Source organism: Chiloscyllium punctatum, chromosome 10 (genome assembly GCF_047496795.1).
Source record: "Chiloscyllium punctatum isolate Juve2018m chromosome 10, sChiPun1.3, whole genome shotgun sequence".
Taxonomy (NCBI): domain Eukaryota; kingdom Metazoa; phylum Chordata; class Chondrichthyes; order Orectolobiformes; family Hemiscylliidae; genus Chiloscyllium; species Chiloscyllium punctatum.
In genome coordinates, this window is record NC_092748.1 from 106,413,572 (window position 1) to 106,433,192 (window position 19,621).

General features: G+C 41.7%; 1 protein-coding gene across 2 annotated transcripts in view; it reads left to right on the forward strand.

Annotated features, from left to right (window-relative positions):
* The first annotated feature begins 1,234 nt into the window (after positions 1–1,234).
* The window catches only part of gypc (glycophorin C (Gerbich blood group)), a 96,183-nt gene continuing 77,796 nt past the window's right edge, over positions 1,235–19,621 (forward strand). Inside the window, exon 1 of one of the 2 annotated variants that reach the window (XM_072579900.1) lies at positions 1,235–1,413. The gene's annotated coding sequence lies outside the window, so the exon portion shown is untranslated. The other variant, XM_072579901.1, reaches the window with a different exon arrangement.

Consider the following 19,621-nt stretch of genomic DNA (forward strand, 5'->3'; position numbering starts at 1 on the left):
TCCAAGGACAATACCACTAGGCCATTGCCTCTCCTTCAATTAAATCTTTTCATCAGATTATAGGAAGACAGCAGTTAAGGGGTTAAATGCCAAACTGGCATTTTTGTGGAATTTTTGTCTCATTACAAGTTGACTTCAGATTTATTGAAACTAAATCTAATCTAGACGCTGGATTTAACAGCGTAAATGTCAGGAACCAAGGCCTCAAGACTGTCAATTCAATCAAGTGTGAGCATTGTGAAGCAAATTCTGTTTGGGTTTGTCTGTGAGGAGGATGTCTCGCAAAAACGACTCTGTGTTGTGGTCCAGTATAACACACTTGTCACTTTTTTTTAAGATTCCCTACAGTGTGGAAACAGCCCCTTCGGCCCAACAAGTCCACACCAACCCTCCGAAGAGCAACCCCACCCAGACCCATTCCCCAACATTTACCCCTGACTAATCCACCTAACACTATGGGCAATTTAGCATGGCCAATTCACCTAACCTGCACATTTTTGGACTGTGGGAGGAAACTGGAGCACCCAGAGGGAACCCACGCAGACACAGGGAGAATATGCAAACTCCACACAGACAGTTGCCTGAGGCGGGAATTGAACCTGGGTCCTGTGACGCAGCAGTGCTAACCACCCAGTCACAAGCAAACCTAAAAAAAAATTGCCATTTGCTTTTAATTTGAGAAAACAAGCCCCTCTTTTAAACTTTGGTTGATGCTGGGAGTGAAGTTGGATTTTGCTGTATTTTGGAACTGCATTCTCATGACAAGATGTGTTGAGATACAAGAAGAAAGTTGCAGTGTTTATGAAGATCATTGGGGTCCACTATCATGGGCAGAAAACTAATATGTAATGAATTTGGAACATCCACCCAATGAAGGAGTAGCACTTCAAAAGCCAGTGCTTCCAAATAAGCCTGTTGGACTATAACCTGGTGTTGTGTGACTTTTAACTTTGGATTTGGAAGAGCATACTGCAACGCTGACCTCGTTTCTAAGTCAGTATGAATGGGGTAACAGGAGTGATGTCTCTACATTGACCGTGCAGCTCTTCAGTAAGGGCCAAGCCGGACAGAAAGAGCTCAGAGCTCCTACCAAATATAAGCTGCCCTCTTGTCACAAAACAGCCCCGGGGATCAGAAAGCAGCTGGTTCTCGTTTTGTGTGGGAGGAGTTGAGTCAACAGTTGGCCCCGGTCTCGAAAACTCAACAGCGAATAGTGCAACAGGAACTCTCAACTGACAGAGCCCAGGCCCTCCCAGTCTCTGAGCTCAGAGGAGCCTGCAGTCAGGTTCAAAGACAGGCTTTCTATCCGGTAGAAAGCTGAGCCTCTTTCAAGAACAAGAACGAATTGGAGCCGCAGGATTTGTTTCCTCCTCCCGAGGGCAAGGACCAGAAGTTTTGTGGCAGTATCTGACGGTGAGTTTTATTTTTATTTTTGAAGACACCCCGACTTCTTTCTTGTGAAGCATGTTCCCCGCATGGAACAGCGAGAGCAGCTGGTGAGAAGCTAAACAAACTCAATGAGAGGTATCCTTACTTTTATAAAGTTCTCACCGTCGGACTGAGCGCTGGTGCTTGTGAGTTAACCTTTCGGTATGCTGTGTATCAGGTTACACAAGTAAATTGAGTTCTTAGCCGAGAATAATCTATTTTAAATCGGGTTTCGGGGTGACTTTTCACGTGAATAGTTTTAGTAGCTGTGTAGCTCCATGGCTTTGTATGTTGAATGGACTACAAGAAAGTTGTCATGACTTGAAGGGATTTTTTTTTTTGCTTTTGACTCTGGGTCATGGGACTGAAAAGCTTATTTCTCACTCTGGGCTATTAATAACGTTCTCTGTGCTAGTTTTTCTTTGACTCCCATATCTCGCCTGCAGCTAGTCCCCTTCCCATAAACGATAGCACAATCCTTGCAATTGTGGTTTCAGTTTGTATATCAGCTGAATTGCTTTATTTTCTCTCTGTTCATCTTTTGTTATGACTTGGTTGTTTGATCAATCTTTTCACAGTGGCAATGTGCTCATCTTTTTAAGAATGAGTCAGGTGGCCAAAGGGATATAGGAAGAGGGTGGGATTAGGTTACTGAGCACTGGTCTTCCATAATCATAATGAATGGCATTGTAGGCTGGAGGGGTCAAATGACCAACTATCTTTTGATGTTTCGATAAACGAGTCACCAAATAAAAGTTGCTATAGTCCCGGGGGCAGTAGTCTCATTAGAGAAAGATAACTGGTGCTAGTTTAACCTGAGGGTCACCATGCCTCAGGTGAGGAGAGCCTTTCATAGTAACCTCAGCTGGTGTAGCCATTGAACCCATGCTGCTGTTACTGTGTTGGAAACCCAATTGTCCAATCAACTGAGCTATCTGACCCTCCATATCATAAAGTAGTACAGAAGAGAAGGAGGTCATTTAGCTGGTTGAGTCTGTGCAGGATTGTCTGAAGAGTGACCTGTTCTCTTTTTTTTCTTCTGGGTTTTTCCATTATTTATCTGGTCTGCTTTTTGGAATGCACTAAGGGTAGTGTTATATCTATCTTATCAGGCAGAACACCCCAAAAAAGATGAGAACTTAGTTGTGCAAAAGTTATTTCTCCATGTTGTTGTCTCTCGTTGTTCTGCCATTCATTTTTAAATTGGTATTCTCTGGTTCTCAACTCATCCTGCCAATGAGAGTAGGGACTCCCTATCTACTCTGATCAGACCTTTCATGATTTTAAACACGCTTATCAGATCTCCTTTTGACCTTCTGTTTTCTAAAGTGAACAGCTCTGGCTTCTCAAGACTGTAATCTCATCTTTGGAAGCATTCCAAATCCTCTTTTGTACCCTCTCCAAAGCTTGCACATCCTCCTTAGAAACATGGGGATAGATTTGAATTATGCTATAGGGATTGAAATAAGTTGCAGGGAGTGGATGTAGGGTGTAATGCAGGAATTATGGACTGAAACTGTGACCATGTCAATGTTTGAGAATGGGAGAGCAAGGTTCTTCCCAAGGAAAGGGGCATTGCAGGTTTATGGTGAGAATGTGGATCATAGGTAATTCTCAAGTAACAAATGATTCCCAAAAATAGATTGGTCATGGCCAAACAGTCTGACCATTGTGGCACAGTCTCACACAGGACAGCTCACACCTTCAATGGGCTGACGTGACACCAATTGTTGAAGTTCACGTGAGAATGTAACTTTTAAAACAGGTTTTGCAATTTACACATGAAAGAACTGAGACCAATGTGGTCATTCTAAAAGATGAGACTTAACAAACAATCCAGTTCTTTTTCAATATATAATTTCAGTTACATCACACTGTAAACTTTTGCTATAAATTCTGTAACTTACAATCTTGTACTTCACAACCCCTGATGAGGGAACAGCACCCTGAAAGCTTGTGCTTCCAAATAAACCTGTTGGAAAACCTGGTGTTGTGATTTTTTTTTAAACTATGACCAAACAAATCTGCTTCCATGCTATAATTACAATGCAGATTATTTTAGATGGCTAAACTTATGCAATGTTTGAAACCTGTGATTGTTTAATATTCAGAAGGGGGATACATTATTGCTGCAGACTCAGTTGTGATATCATAGTCATAAAGATGTACAGCACAGAAACAGACCTTTTGGTCCAACTCGTTCATGCTGTGGGGTGGACAAAGGCAGAAGTCACTTTACACCAGGTTATAATCCGACAGATTTATTTGAAGTTGCAAGCTTTCAGAGCACTGCTTCATTGTCAGGTCACTTCACTTGACAAAAGAACAGTATTCGGAAAGTTTGCGATTTCAAATAAATGTGTTGGACTATAACCTGGTGTCGTGTTGCTTCTGAATCAGGTGTGGTTTAGGAAGGGGTTGACTTTTTATTTTGTTTTGAACATTGTAGGTTAGTGCTGACCTACTGAAGTTAGCAGTGGACCAACCATCAGCAGAAGTCCTAATTGTAGGTATGGGCCAAGAAGGAAAGTGTTGCTACTCTGTGAGGGGAAAAATTGGGAGCTCAGCCAAAATGTGGCCAGATTAAAACGATAACTCCTTGTGATTTTTGACAAGATTTGTAGCTCAGGTTGAGGTTCAGAGTTGTAAGTTTGCTTGCTGAGCTGGCAGGTTTGTTTTCAGATGTTTTATCACCGTAGGATCATCTGTGAGTCTCTAGTGAAGTGCTGGTGTTCTGTCCTGCTTTCTATTTATGTGTCTTGGTCTGTTAAGGTGGGTAATATCATTTCTGGTTCTCTTTCTCAGATTGGTAAATGGGGTCCAAATCGAAGTGTTTATTGATAGAGTTCCAGTTTGAATGCCAGGCCTCTAGGAATTCCTGTGTGTGTCTCCATTTAGCCTGTCAGAGGATGGATGTGTTGTCCCAGTTGAAGTGGTGTCCTTCATCTGTATGTAAGGATACAGTTGGTGTTCGTCTATCCTGGTGGCTAGTTTTCTGCCTGTGTCTCTAGTTTGTTGCAGTCCTTGCATGGTATTTTGTAAATGACATTCGAGTCTCTGCATTACTGCTTCTGCTAAGAAGCCTGATATTGGTGATCTCATGGGTGTTCCGTTGATTTTGTTTGTAGGTCTTGTTATTGAAGGTAAAGTGGGCAGTGAGGCACCAGTCTACTAGCTTGAGGATATCCTTGCTGATGAAGTTGGTGCTGTCTGGTGTTTGTGTCCTTGGTTTGTCTACAAGTGCAGTCAGTGTTACTTTGGCCAGGTTGACGTTAATTGATGTGAGTAGGGCTGTTATGTCAAAGGAGACCATTATTTCATCCTCTTCTGTCTTGATGTCTTTGCTCAGGAATTCTTGGGTGGAGTGGCATGAGTCTCCTACTAGGTATTTCAGTTTTTGGTGGAGTTCCTTTGCTAGTCTGTCTGTTGGTGTGCCAGGGAGTGAGACTGTGGGTTTGAGGGCGGGCCCTGGTTTGTGTACCTTAAGTAATCTGGAGAAGCAGGGTGTGCTGGAACCATCAGGTTTCATTTTGTGGAGATCTATCTTGTCAATTTGGTCTGGTTTATGAAGCTGCTTTTAATGTAGTTGTGATCCGGTCTTGCCGCTGTGGAGTTGGGTCTATCACTGCCTGCTGGTAAGTGTTGGTGTCTGCAAGAAGTGAATTCACCTTGCCAATGTACTGTTTAGGATGATGGTCATGTGTCCTTTGTAGTCCTACCTGCAGACAATGTTTCTGTCTTCTGAGTCATTCTTGGACTTAACTTTTCTGCGTGTTGAGGGTGTTCCCTTCTTTCTTCCTGCTTAGTGTTGGTCCAACTGTCTATCTGATGATCTGGTAGGTTTCTTTTGGGAGTCCATTGTCTTTCAGGGTTGATTCTAATGCTGCTAAGAAGTCCAGCTGCATCAAAACATTATTTAAACGGGCCACAACACACAGCAGCACCCAGGAACTACGAGTAGCAGAAGAAAAACAATTCTACAGCATATTCAAGAACAACAGGTACCCAATCATTACAGTCAGCCAATTCTTAAACAACAAACCCAAACAAGTAGACACAATGTGCCCAGAAACTCTAGCCATACTACCACACAAAGACATCTAGGAGATAACCACAGACTATTCTGACCTCTTAGTCTCATGGTTGCCCACAAATCTACCAACACACTGAAACAGCTCTGGTTGCTCCAGTTTCCTCCCACAGTCCAAAGGTGTGCAGGTCGGGTGAATTGACCATGCTAAATTGCCCATAGTGTTATGTGCATTAGTCAGAGGGAAAATCGGTGTGGTTGGGTTACTCTTTGGAGGGTCAATGTGGACTGGTTGGGCCGAAGGCCTGTTTCCATTCTGTAGGGAATCTAATCTAATGATGCTAAAGGACCCTGCACCAACAACCAGCAAATTGTATGTAATTTATAAAATACCATGCAAGGACTGCAACAAACACTACATTGGACAGGCAGGCAGGAAACCAGCCACCAGGATAGACTAACACTAACTAGCCACCAAAAGACATGGCCTACCATCACTAGAATCTTTACATACAAAGTAAGACACCACTTCGACTTGGACAGTGCATCCATCCTAGGGCAGGCTATTAGAGACTTATGGGAATTCCTATAGGTCTGGCATTCAAACCAGAGCTCCATTAATAATCAATCAATTTGGACCTCATTTACCAATTTCTGAGAAAAAGAACTGGAAATGATATCACCCACCTTTAACAGACCAAGACACACACATAGAAAGTGGGACAGAACACCAGCACTTCACCAGAGACTCACTGATGATGTTACCTTGTGGGTGACCAAATACCTGTGAACAAATCTACCAGCTCTAAGCAAACTTACAAGACGATAACTCCCATTTAATGACAGTCACTGCAATAATTTGTGTCTTGGAAGCGGGAGAAACCATGCATGATCATGATCTGGACCTTGTGAGACATTTCTCACAGCTTTGTATTGTAATGCTGTTCCCAAAAGCCAACACTAGTACAATTGGAATGCTGTTTCTGCATACACAACCTCTCTCTCGCAAACGTACCTTGTCAGTTTTGCTCTTAGTGATGTTTATGCTTCTGGGTCAGCTGGTTTGGATTTCTGCTTTGCTTCTAGCATTGCCTAAATGTGTAACTGAGACTGACATGCTCCCTCAATACTTTTAAGTACTGTCAGCAACAACTGCTTGTACTTCTTCCGTGACTTAGAACCATGTCCCTAAGCGCTTTTGTGATCCCACTTAACAGCACTGTGAAGTCCTCCATCAGTACTCCGCTCTGTCAGTGCAATATAAATGGCATTGCTGGTAAGCATATATTCAGCTTGAATTTCTGTTAAATGACAAGGCTATCAGTGCTCAGCATTATTCCAGTGTAAACAGACAGTAATGCCCAAAATGGCAGTAAAACAAGGAAATTGAGCATTTGCTGCCTTGGCCCACAGTCCTATCACAATTGTACCTCTGAAATTGCAGTATTTATATGATCAATATTGACTAAGTACATCAGAAGTTAGTTTGGCCAGTCAAATGCAAGTAATAACAACCTCCAGTGTTACTGAATATTAATGTTTGTAAGTTTGGAGTCTCATTCTTTCAGATCTTTATTCTTTGAGATTATACAATATTTTTCTTGATTAACTTTTGTTTTATAAAAAAGGAGCAGGCCATTTATTGCTTCCAGCTTATGCCACCATTCAACAGGACTATGCCTCAATGTGACCTTTTCTACATATTGCCTATTTCTCTATTGGCTTCGTATTCAAAGTTCATCAACCTGTCTTGAATATTCTCGAGGACTGAGCACCTACTACTCTCCAGGAAAGAGAAATCATCATTGATCATCCGTTTGGTGAAGAAATGTTTTATCTCCATCCTTTAATGGCCAACTCCTTTATTCTGAGATGGAGAGTCAATACTCTAGATTCCCAGCCAAGCTCAGGGCTCTCTCTTACTCTCAAATTTCAGTACATGATTTAGCATTGAGATCAAAGTTTTACCTTGCATTTCAGAAGCCTGCGCATTGCAGCAAGGATTTATCAGCCTGGAAAAGGAGATAGACAGTTCCTTTGCCCTGTTCACAAAGGCTGCTGATCTCCTAGTAAGTAACACACCAATCCTTACTATTTAGCTTTTCATGGGATCTGAACATTGGTAGTCCCATCCCTAATTGTCTTTAAACTGAGTGGGTTCCTGGATCATGTCAGAGGGCAATTAAGAGTTAACCACATTTGTGGTGGGTCTGAAGTCAGATGTAGACCAGTGTCAGGCAGCAGATTTCTCTCCCTAAGAGGACATCGGTGAACCATATGGGTTTTACAGCAATTGGTAATGGTTGCCATTACTGAGACTAGCTTTCTATTCCAGATTTATTGATTTGAATTTGAAGTTTTGCCAGCTATTGTGGCAGCATTCAAACACGCCTCCTTAGAGTATTCGCATGGGCCTCTAAACTATTATTGCAACCATCCGCCTCCATTGGAAATAGATTTCCATGTGTTGCAAATTCTGACAACAGAATCCATTGAATGTCAGCAGATAATCTAATTGGACAGACCTTACTGGCTACAAAATGGAGCTAATATTTTTCATATAGGGAAATTCTGTCTGCATTAATGCTCCTGGGTACACCACAGTAAGCAAAGTTGTTGCACTTCCCTACCTGTCCAGATGTTTATCATGAGTTTTATCTTCTGATCTTTGAGTTAAATACTAAAATCCAAACCTTGTTGGTTCTTTATGAAAAGTTGGCCTACGGCAGATAGGAATCTCTTTCTTGCTCTTGGCTGTCAGCATCTCTAAGGTCAACTTTTATTGACCATCTCTAGTTGTCCTTAAGCTTTCAATCTTTTTTTAAACTTTTCATCTAGTGAAATGTAGGGGAGGAGTTCCAAGACTGTGAAAGAACAGTGGTTTGTATTTCCAAGACAGGATGATAAATCACTTGGTGGGAAGTTTGAATGTAGTGGTGTTTCCATGCACCTGCTACAGTTCTCCTCCTGTGTAGGAGAGGTTATAGGTTTAGAAGGTGCTCTGGAAGAATCTTGGTGAATTGCTGTAGTGTGTCTTTTAAGTGGTAAAACTCCCCCTTCCTCTGCAACCCTGGTGTAGGCTTTATAAAATTTCTTCACTGGCTATGGGTGTCAAAATTTTATTGCCCAGAGGGCAGTTGAGAGTTAACCACATTACTGTGGGTCTGCAGTCACATGTAGGCCAGATCAGGTATCGGTAGCAGTTTCCTTCCTTCAAGGGCATCGGTGCTTAGATGAGTTTTATCCTACAAATGGCTATGCTTACTAGCTTATGTTAAGCTAGTCTTTAATTCCAGGTATTCACTGAAATCCAATTTCACCATTTGCCATGGTGGGATTCAAACCTATGCCCACAAAGTATTTGCTAGGGTTTTTTGGGTTTCCTAGTTCAAAGGCATGACTATGATAATACCTGAACCGTGATTCATTCCTGATGAAGGGCTGTTGCCTGAAACATCAATTCTTCTGCTCCTCAGATGCTGTCTGACCTGTGTTTTTCCAGCACCCCACACTCAACCATGATAACACCGCCTACTCACAGAACCCATTCCAAGTTGCTTTACTATGGATTTTTATAAAGATGGTGGTTTCATGGTCATCATTAGTGGCTTCATGGCCATCATTAGCGGTTTACTTTTCATTCCAAATTTAATCAAACAAATGCAAATTCCACCAACAGATCATGGTAGGATTTGAACCTTGTGTGCTTGGGCTTCTGTATTATTAGGTCAGTGAATTTACCATTACACTATCCCACTCTTGAATGTTTTGGAGTGGATATATTAAATTGGGAAATGCTGTACTGATCAAGTGAGTTGCCATATCTTGGCTTTTTGAATTGGCAAACTCGCAAAGTGATATTGATGTTTTAAAGTGCAATCCTTGATTCTCTTCAAATTTCATGTTGCTTTGTTGCTGGTGGAGAGTACAAAACAAAGTTACCATGAGTTATTTTCTCTCGGCCAGAACTACAGTGCTGTGCTAAGTAATGGGGAAATAGCACTTCACGAGGGTGCTGAGGAGATTTACTGGAATAGTACCAGAGATGAGTGACTCTAGTTTTCTGGTTTGACCAGAGCAGCTAGGTTTGCTGGCAAGAGAGTAGAGATGATTTAAGGGTAAATTTCATAGATTTGTCCAAAATAACTTTTCTTTTTAATTTTTTTTAAAAACAATTACTTCCTCTAAAACAAAATATTCCCAGTGTGAGAATATTCTCACTGTTTAACTCTCCTCCAATATTCTGGACATTGGCAAATGATATTTTAAGAATTTCCAATTTCCAATTATTCTTAAGCTAATTCAGTAATTTGACTTTCAGGATCTCCAACTATAAATTGTGCTCTTTTCATATATTTATGAAATACTGTTTTGCACAATTTTCTTAAATTCTCTCATTAAACTATCTATGATTTACTTTTCATGACCTCTGTAAGCCTTTCCCTTATTCAATTTTAGCTTGTTCCTGCGCTTTTTCTGAGAAACTTTGAAACAGCCTCATTTTCCTCTGACCTTTAAAACTGGAGCTAACCTTTTGGAAGTGAAATCAGGAAACATTTTTTGCAAGCTCTGCCCCACATTGCTATTAGTTCTGGAATATCTCAGGACTGAGCTGGTTTGAATTTTTTGATGCATGAATGTGGACTGAAAAATTGAATCAAGATGCAAGTGTTTTGCTTAGAGACGATGATTATGTCAACAATTGAGTATTAGCCGAGCAAGTGGCTAGGGTGACATCTAGAATATTTTAATAAGAATGTAATGCAGGTTTCCAAAACTCACTGGTTATTTATGAATCTGTGCATACAGTAGTGCCAGTTAATGTGTTGTTTACTGCATTCAGCCATGCACATATTGAATAGTAAGGCATGTTCAATGGGCTGAATGGCCTGCACCTGCTCCTATTGATTTTCTTTTCTGGTTATCCCTGTCAGTTAGTTGCTGGCCTCTTAACTGTTGAATCCTGCTCAAAATCTATCCGGGCGACTGGAATTAAAGCCATTCTCCCAGGAAGTGTTTCACGTAGTACCACACGACAGACTTGCGAGCAAAATTGGAGGTCGTGAAATAAAGGAGACAGGAACAACATAGAATTAGTGATAGGAAATACAATAATGATTATTGGATGTTTTTTGGGCTGAAGGAAGGTTTCCAATGGAGGTCCCCAAGGATCATTGCTGGAAACGTTGGTTTTTACAGATTTTAAACCATAATCTAGCTCTTGATTAATGGGATATTATGTCAGATTTGTAGATGATTTTAAAAAACTGAAACATTATAATCTGCGAAGGATAGTAACGAACTTCTGCGGTAGATAAACTTCAGGAAGGAGATAAACATCTTGGTAGAGTGAGTAGGTACATGGTGCATGAAGATCAGTGCGATAAAGTGTTTATCTTGGGGTGGGACAAACAAGAGACAATATGAAGTAAAGACTTTAAATCAAGCTGTGCGAATTGAGTCTGATTGGCATAAGTCATTGAAGGTAGCAGGAAATGTTGAGAGATCAGTTAATAAAATAGGTGATATCCTCAGCTTTATAAATAGGGATGCAGAGTGCAAATAGACAGTGACGAAGGTTGCCTAAGATTACAAAGGAATTGTGAACAATTAGGCCAATGGAGCAATGAGTGGCAGATAGAGTTTAATTTAGTTAAATGTGAGGTTTTGCATTTTTTTTTGTAAGACTAACAAGCGCAGTCCTTACACAGTTAATGGTAGGGCTCAGAGGAGTGTTGTCCAACAGAGGCCTGGGGTTCTGGTACATGGTGGCTCAGTGGTTAGCACTGTTGCCTCAAGCGCTAAGGACCTGGGTTCAATTCCTGCCTCGGGTGACTGTCTGTCTGTGTGGGGTTTGCACGTCGTCCCTGTCTCTGTGTGGGTTTCTTCCGCGTGCTCTGGTTTCCTCCCACAATCCAAAGATATGCAGGTTAGGTGAATTGGCCATGCTAAATTGTTCATAGTGTTCAGGGATGTGTAGATTAGGTGTATTAGTGTGGGGTAAATGTCGAACATAGGGGAACTGTACTGTGTGGGTTACTCTTCGGAAGGTCGGTGTGGGCTTGTTGGGCCAAATGGCCTGTTTCCACACTGTAGGGATTCTATAATTCTTTCAAGATTGCATCTCAGGTAGACAGGGTGGGTAAGAAGGCATATTTAGGATGCTTGCTTTCATTGCTCAGACCATTGAGTATAGGAGTTGGCACATCATGTTGAGGTTGTACAGGACATTGGTGTCATCTCTTCTGGTATACTGTGGAGTTCTGCTTTCTCTGTTACAGGAAAGTTATTATTAAATTGGAGAGGGTTTAGAAACGATTGACCAAGATATTGCCTGCACTGAAGGCTGTGAGTTATATGCAGTCTAGATACGCTGGGACTATTTTCACGAGTGTATGAGGCAAGGGGTGACCTTTATAGAGGTTTATAAAATCATGAGTGTCATAGATTAGATGAATAGCCAAGGTCTTTTCCCTAGAGTAGAGGGGCTCAAAACTAGATGGCACAATTTTAAGGTGAGAGGAGAAAGATTTAAAAGGGACCTGTAGGACAACGTTTTTACACACAGGATGGTTTATGTATAGAATGAGCTGCTGGAGGAAGTGGTAAATGTAGGTAAAATTCCAACATTTCAAAGACATTTGGAAACGTATGTGAATAGGTAAGGTTTAGAGGGATTTGGCCCAAATGCAGAGAAATGGCCATTGTTTAGTTTGAGAAATCTGGTCAGCATGGATGAGTTGGACCAAATGGGCTGTTTCCGTGTTGTAGACTCAATGACTGTCTGATGTATTTTGAAAGAGTGTGCAGGGCAGAGGTGTGTGTGCTTTCAGTAGGAGCAGTGATCAGAAGACACTGATTTGGACTCTTTAGTAAAAGTAAAGAAATAAATATTGGGATTTTTGTTTTTTATGTAGGGAGTTATGGTCTGAAATGAAATGGTGGAAGGCATTCAAAAGGAAATAAGTTGTATATTTGAAAGGAAAACATTGGTAGTATCAGGAGGAAAGAATAGTGCCATCAGACAAAGTCAAAACGGACTAAATGTCTCTTCCAATGTTCTCAACTCCACCAAACATACTGCCTCCTCATTGATCAAGAAAGCACTGCTGTCAGTTCTTCTAAAACGCCATGGTTGTGTGCTCGTGCCTTAGTGAAAAATTGCACTTTAGAAACTGAGCTTAAAGTTTTTGGTGCTGTAATCATGCTACAGCCTACACACATTCTAAAAGTTCATGCTGTAGAAACAGCGTCCCCAGTTCATCATTGCGTTAGTAAATTTGTGTTGACGAGGTGAGCATTATAACAGAATGACCCGTTATGACTGATTTTTGTAATGGAGATTCACTTTATGTCTTTTGCCATGATCCACTGGACTGTGCAATATATTCTGGAGCATTGCCATATACCTGCTTAGCTCAGTGGAAACTTGATTTTGGAGCTGTAGGTTTTTTTTCCTCTCTGTATGTTGTGTACACTTTATTTACATCACTGCAGCATGATGCCTAAATAATCACACCTGCAGCTAAGTACTTCCATGCTGCTAAGTTCAGTTTTAAACTTGCAGTTCCCCTTAATTTTCAGGGCAATATTCCTAATGTTCTCAGAGGACCAACTGCAATACCCCCCAGTCCCTATGGCAGTCCAATATTTTAAAACTAACGTATGCAAAGTCTGAGAGCAAACACCACTTCATCTAATGGTAATGCAGATCAGAGACATGGCAATCATCACTCTCAAATGCATATCCGCTGAGCAAGACTTTGAACCCTCCAATAGCACCTCACAACGTTTTTAACCTGTGCCGTTTTCTTTGGAGGCTTTCCCTCATAAATTATTACACAATGCTTTGTTCAATCTATCAAAGGATCGTCAACAAAATACAGTATTGACACAATGACACTGTGTGTTAGTTAAACCAGAAGTGGAGTTTAGTTCATATGCCCTCTCTTGGGCATGGGGGGAAAGCTTGCCACTCAAACACTTCTTTTTTTTTCCAAATGTACAACAAGGCCTAGGATTGGAACAGACAGAGATGATTCAATTGGTCTGGTGAATCTGACATCGGTGGTGGGCAAGTTGTTGGAGGGAATCCTGGGAAACAGAATTTACATGTAATTGGAAAGGCAAGGACTGATTAGGGATAGTCAACATGGTTTTGTGTGTGAGAACTCGTTTTTGAAAAAGTAACAAGGGGGATTGATGAGGGCAGAGCAGTGGGCATAATCTATATAGACATCAGTAAGGATGGTGCTGGAAAAGCACAGCGGTTCAGGCAGCATCCGAGGAACAGGAAAATCGACGTTTCAGGCAAAAACCCTTCATGAGAAATGTCGATTTTCCTGCTCCTCGGATGCTGCCTGAAGTGCTCTGCTTTTCCAGTACCACTCTAATCTAGAATCTAGTTTCCAGCATCTGCAGTCATTGTTTTTACCACAGACATCAGTAAGGCTTTTGACAAGATTCCTCATGGTAGGCTGGTTAGTAACATTTATATAACACTGAATACAGGGAGAACTAGCCATTTGGATAAAGAACTGTCTCGAAGCTGAAGACAGAGGGTGGTGGTGGAGGGTTGCTCTTCAATCTGGAGGCCTGTGTCCAGTGGTATTCCACAAGGATCTGTGCTGGGTCCACTGCATTTCGTCATTACATAAATGATTTGGATGTGAACACAGGAGGTATAGTTAGTAAGTTTGCAGATGATACCAAACTTGAGGTGTAGTAAACAGCAAAGAAGGTTACTTAAGAGTACAGTGGGATCTTGATCAAATGGGCCAGTGGGCTGAGGAGTGGCAGATGGAGTTTAGTTTTGATGAATGGGAGGTGCTATCTACCTGCGATTCCACTTTCAAGGAACGATGAACCTGCACTCCAAGGTCCCTTTGTTCAGCAACTCTTCCCCAGAACCATTGAGTACCACGTTCCTTGAAAGTGGGCTTGCAGGGTGATAGGATAGTGAGGAAGGTGTTTGGTATGCTTGCCTTTTACTGTTCAGTGAATTGAGTATAGGAGTTGGGAGGTAATATTGCAGCTGTGCAGAACGTTGGTGAGGCCATTATTACGCTGTATGTAATTCTGGTCTCCCTGCTACAGGAAGGATGTTGTGAAACCCGAAAGGGTTCAGAAAAGACTTAAAAGGATGTTGCCAGGGTTGGAGGGCTTGAGCAATAGTGAGAGGCAGAACAGGCTGGGGCTGTTTTCCCTGGAGCATCGAAGGCCGAGGGGTGACCTTTATGGATGTTTATAACATCCTGAGGGGCATGAAATGGGTAATTGTTCAAGGTCTTTTCCCCAGGATAAGGGTCTCCAAAACTAGAGGGCATAGGTTTAAGGTTAGAGAGGAGGATTTAAAAGGGACCTAAGGAGCAACTCTTTTGCACAGTGTGGCGCGTATATGGAATGAGCTGTCAGAGGAAAAGATGGAGGCTTGTACAATTACAACATTTATAAGGTATTTGGATGGGTATATGATTTAGGAAAGGCTTAAAGGGATATGGGCCAAATGCTGGCATGGCATGGTTGAGTTGGACTGAAAGGTCCATTTCCATGCTGTATATCTTTGTCTCTGACTGAAACTGGCATCCGTCCGTTGTTTTGAACTTATCAATATTGTCATTTTTCAGATGCCAATCCATTGTTAGCTCTCTGGGATTTCTTTGTCGGTGTGTGTGGATTTGGTTAGCCAACAGTTGGGATGTAGCCTGTTTCTTTGTTTCTTTTTTTTATAAAAGTTCCTCAGTCTTCTGGACTGCAACATATCTTCTAATTCACTGTTTTGGCAGAAGTTTACTTACAGACAGCACAAATGAGGTGGTGGCAATTTTATTTTTTTTTAAATCTCCTCTAGTTCAGAAACTTTTCCATTTTTACATTCTGGAGTTTGGGATGTTGATTGTTGTCAACAGATATTGTATGGAGAAGTAAAGGCTGCCGGAGTCTTACCTGACCATAGAACTGTTCTCCCATTATAGAGAGAGAGAGAGAGAGAGAGAGAGAGAGAGATGACTAGTGAGGGGTGCGAGTGACCAATAGAATCTCCTTCATGGTAACCTCCGCCAGCACGGGAATTGATCCTGCACTGTTGGCCTTCCACTGCATCACAAGCAAGCTATCCAGCCAACTAAGCTAACCTCCAAACTCTCCCCTCCCAAACTGCTCCTACATTATCTATGCAAAGAAATCTCTTCAAACTCTCCATGACTGACTGACTCTTTTAAACAGATGTACATTTCCCCTTTTTCTTTTTAATTGTTAAGTGCTGTGAAATTCTTCCATCTTCTTGACAGATGATTCATACTCCATTGGTAAACTTGCATTTATCTTGTCCACGTACAGTATGATTACCTAGGAGGTCTACAGAGAGAGCAAGAACTTTTATTTCTTAGTTTGTTGCTTAAATTCATTTTGTTTCAGGTAATGTTGACCCAAGTGAACAGAGAAGTTTGTTTGCCTTCAAAAAAATTATGGGGATTCTGAATTTTGCTGTATCACTCTGCTTCTGTAATAATTACCTGCTGGGGCAAGGAATTCTAAATAGATTTACCTTGTCACCTTTTTGAGTTGGTGTGACATTTCCTGAATCTTCTGGAAAAAACTAGAAAACACAATATGCAACTGCCTGATCTCTCGTGAGTGGTAAACCACAATGGAGGCTGTTTGTGATCTTGGGTATTCATAACAAAGGCTGGCTTTTTAAGCCCCAAGGGATATGATCTGTTCGTGGAAATTGCTGCTATTTTTGCAATTAGTGTTGTGAAGGGAATAATTTTCTCCCAAAACAATTAATTTTCATGATTATGTTTACACTGAAATTCTGTTTCCTCATGCTAGCAAGTATTAGAATTAAGAAGCAAAGCATTTCGTGCAATGAATTATTGCAACAAAGTTTCAGCTGTCAAACTAGTGTGTGCGAAGTGTTTTCTCTTGTGCATAGTAAGATCCCACAGTGAGATAAATGAGCCGTGACAATGTTGCTTGTAATTTATTCCAAGAAAGATATTATATTAATTATGGAACTACAATTAATACCTTGTACCTCCACAGCAGTGCCAAGTTAAATTAGGGGAATATGTCAAGACCATTAAATTAACCTTTGCTATATAATCCATTACGTTATAGAGAACAATGATTGTGTGGTTCTTGATGTTATTGAATTCTGTTAATTGCTTATTCAGTGAGACATTTTATTTTGTTTTCTCTCTTGTCACGTGGCTTGTCTGTTGGCACACATACAAATGTGCTGTGTTGCGATGGATACTCCCAACAAAGGCCCCACTTCACGTGCACGTCAGTGTGGGGAGAAGAAAAGTTAAAATGATCCAGTCTCGTGCCCTACGCATGAAACTGAACTTAAGTCCCAGTAATTTGTGAAGAACTGAGAACTGAACTTGGGAGTTGTGGGTCAGTTAGCATAGAAATCAATACACCACCTTTCCACGTCACTGAGTGGACTGTAACTAATTTAATTGCTTTTCCGAGTTTAATATTTAGTAGAAAAAGAAGATTAATTTGTCAAGGTCCCACCATTAAATACAAGACCAGTGTTATTAATATGGACTGAGAACTGAATAGTACACAAGATAAATTATAATTCTTAATCAACTTGATATTTTGTGTGCAGTTGGGTAAGTACAGAGGATCTCAGTTTGGCATCTCACCCAGATAACAAACTTATCTCTGTTCATTTGGGTCAAAATTACCTGAAACAAAATGAATTTAAGCAACAAACTAAGAAATAAAGGTTCTTTTTCTCTCTCTGTAGACCTCCTAGGTAATCATACTGTACGTGGACAAGGTAAATGCAAGTTTACCAATGGAGTATGAATCATCTGTCAAGAAGATGGAAGAATTCCACAGCACTTATCCCCTTTTTCTTTTTAATTTGTTATGGTCTAAATATGTGACCTGCAAATGATACTGGATTTCTTTTCTGAAGCCTGACCAGTTTCCTCACCGTATCTTATGAAACTCTCCTCAACTGCCCACAATATCCCTTTGAAGTTGCTCCTTTTGATTCTGGCCCCTGAACAGGACAGTCAAGATGTTTGATGGGCTGATCACATTCATGCAGAGCATCCTGACTCTGACCACCCTGAGTAGATAATGTGATCCAGTCGAGGCCTAGGGGCTGGTGATGGGGCTGCACTTGACTTATTGTGTTGGAACACACTGAGCAAAGACTACTCCTCTTGATTTGACTGAGGCCCAGTGGCAAGGCAAAAGATAAGTAATATGTTCTGAGTATCTTTAGCTTACGGATGCATAGTGCACAATGCAAGGCAGTAATGTTACAAATATCCAGATAGTCACAGGTTCAGAATGAGCATGTGCTAAATCTGGAACTTGAAGATACAACCTGGGTGCACATCTCTGAAGACACAGTATGCTTGCAGCAGCATGTCATTGATAGTTACTGGCACAACACTGAGGTGCGAAGGCTTTGTGTAAGTGAGTCAGATATATGTGGGCAGCATGGTGGCACAGTGGTTAGCACTGCTGTCTCTCAGCACCAGAGACCTGGATTCAATTCCTGCCTCAAGCGACTGTGCAAACTCCACAGACATTCTCCCAGTGTGTGCATGGGTTTCCTCCCACAGTCCAAAAATGTGCAGTTTATGTGAATTGGCCATGCTAAATTGCTCGTAGTGTTAGGTGAAGGGGTAAATGTAGGGGAATGGGTCTGGGTGGGTTGCTCTTTGGCGGGTCGGTGTGGACTTGTTGGGCCGAAGGGCCTGTTTCCACACTGTAAGTAATCTAATCTAATCTATTTTGAGGGTTATTAAGGACTGGCACATTTTTGATGCTGATATCCTTGGATGTAGCCTGTTTGGTCCCAGCCTGTTCAGGGGCTGGTTTCCTCTTGGAATGAGTGTGGTGGGTTTTCAGGGAGATGAAAGTGGTAGGCATTAGCTGTTTGTTGCTGGTGTTTGCCACTGCAGGAATTGCAAAACCTGCACCCACACCTCCTCCCTCACCACCATCCAAGGCCCCAAAGGAGCCTTCTACATCCATCCAAGTTTCACCTGCGCATCCACCAATATCACTTATTGCATCCGTCGCTCCTGATGCGGAATCCTCTACATTGGGGAAACTGGATGCCTCCTAGCAGAGTGCTTCAGGGAACATCTCTGGGACACCTGCACCAATCAACCACACCGCCCCATGACCCAACTTTGCAACTTCCCCCTCCCACTCTGCCGAGGACATACAGGTCCTGGGCTTCCATCGCCACCCGACGCCTGGAGGAAGAACGCCTCATCTCCGCCTCAGAACACTTCAACCCCAGGGCATCACTGTGGACTTCACCAGTTTCCTCATTTCCCCTCCCCCTACCTTACACCAGTTGCAACCTTCCAGCTCAGTTCCAGCCTCCTGCCTCTATTCCTGATGAAGGGCTTTTGTCTGAAGCATCTATTTTCCTGCTCCTCGGATGCTGCTTTTCCAGCACCACTCTGATCTAGACTGTGTTTGGTCAGTGCCCATGGAATATGCCCTGCAATATTGGTGTATGGTGAATATGGAGGTCATGTTGTAGCAAATGGCAACCTCAGTTCACTGGCACATTTGGTGAGATAGGAAGCTGAATTAAAGTAGGCTGTGCTACCAACAAAGAATTTAACAAATGGCTATGTAGCATTAATGTTACAATCAGATCAGCCATGATCTTGAGGGACCAAATGGCTTACTCCTGCTCCTATGTTCAGAGGAAAGTTAGTTAAATGCAAGTACTGTATTCCAATTCAACAACCACTCCAATGCTTCCTTCCAATAATACAAGTCTTGAATGTTCTGAGATGAGGGAAGAAATAAAAATTATAAAAACTGTCATATCTACAGTTAAGTGAGGAATAAGAGAAAGATCAGAGAGAGGGTAGGGCTGATCTGGGATAGTGGAGGGAACTTGTGCCTGAAGAGGGAGGGCATGCCCTAAATGAATTTTTTGTTTTTGCTTCAGTATTCACTGGAGAGAGGGAGGACCTTGTTGATAGTGAGAGCACCATGGACCAATTCAATAATAGGCTTGAACAGATTGATATTAAGAAAATGAATGTGCTGGAAATTCATGGAAGCATCACGATAGGTAAGTCCCCAGGGCCAGACCAGATATGTTCAAGGTTACTATGAGGAATGAGATTGCTGCACCTCTGGTGATTATCTTTG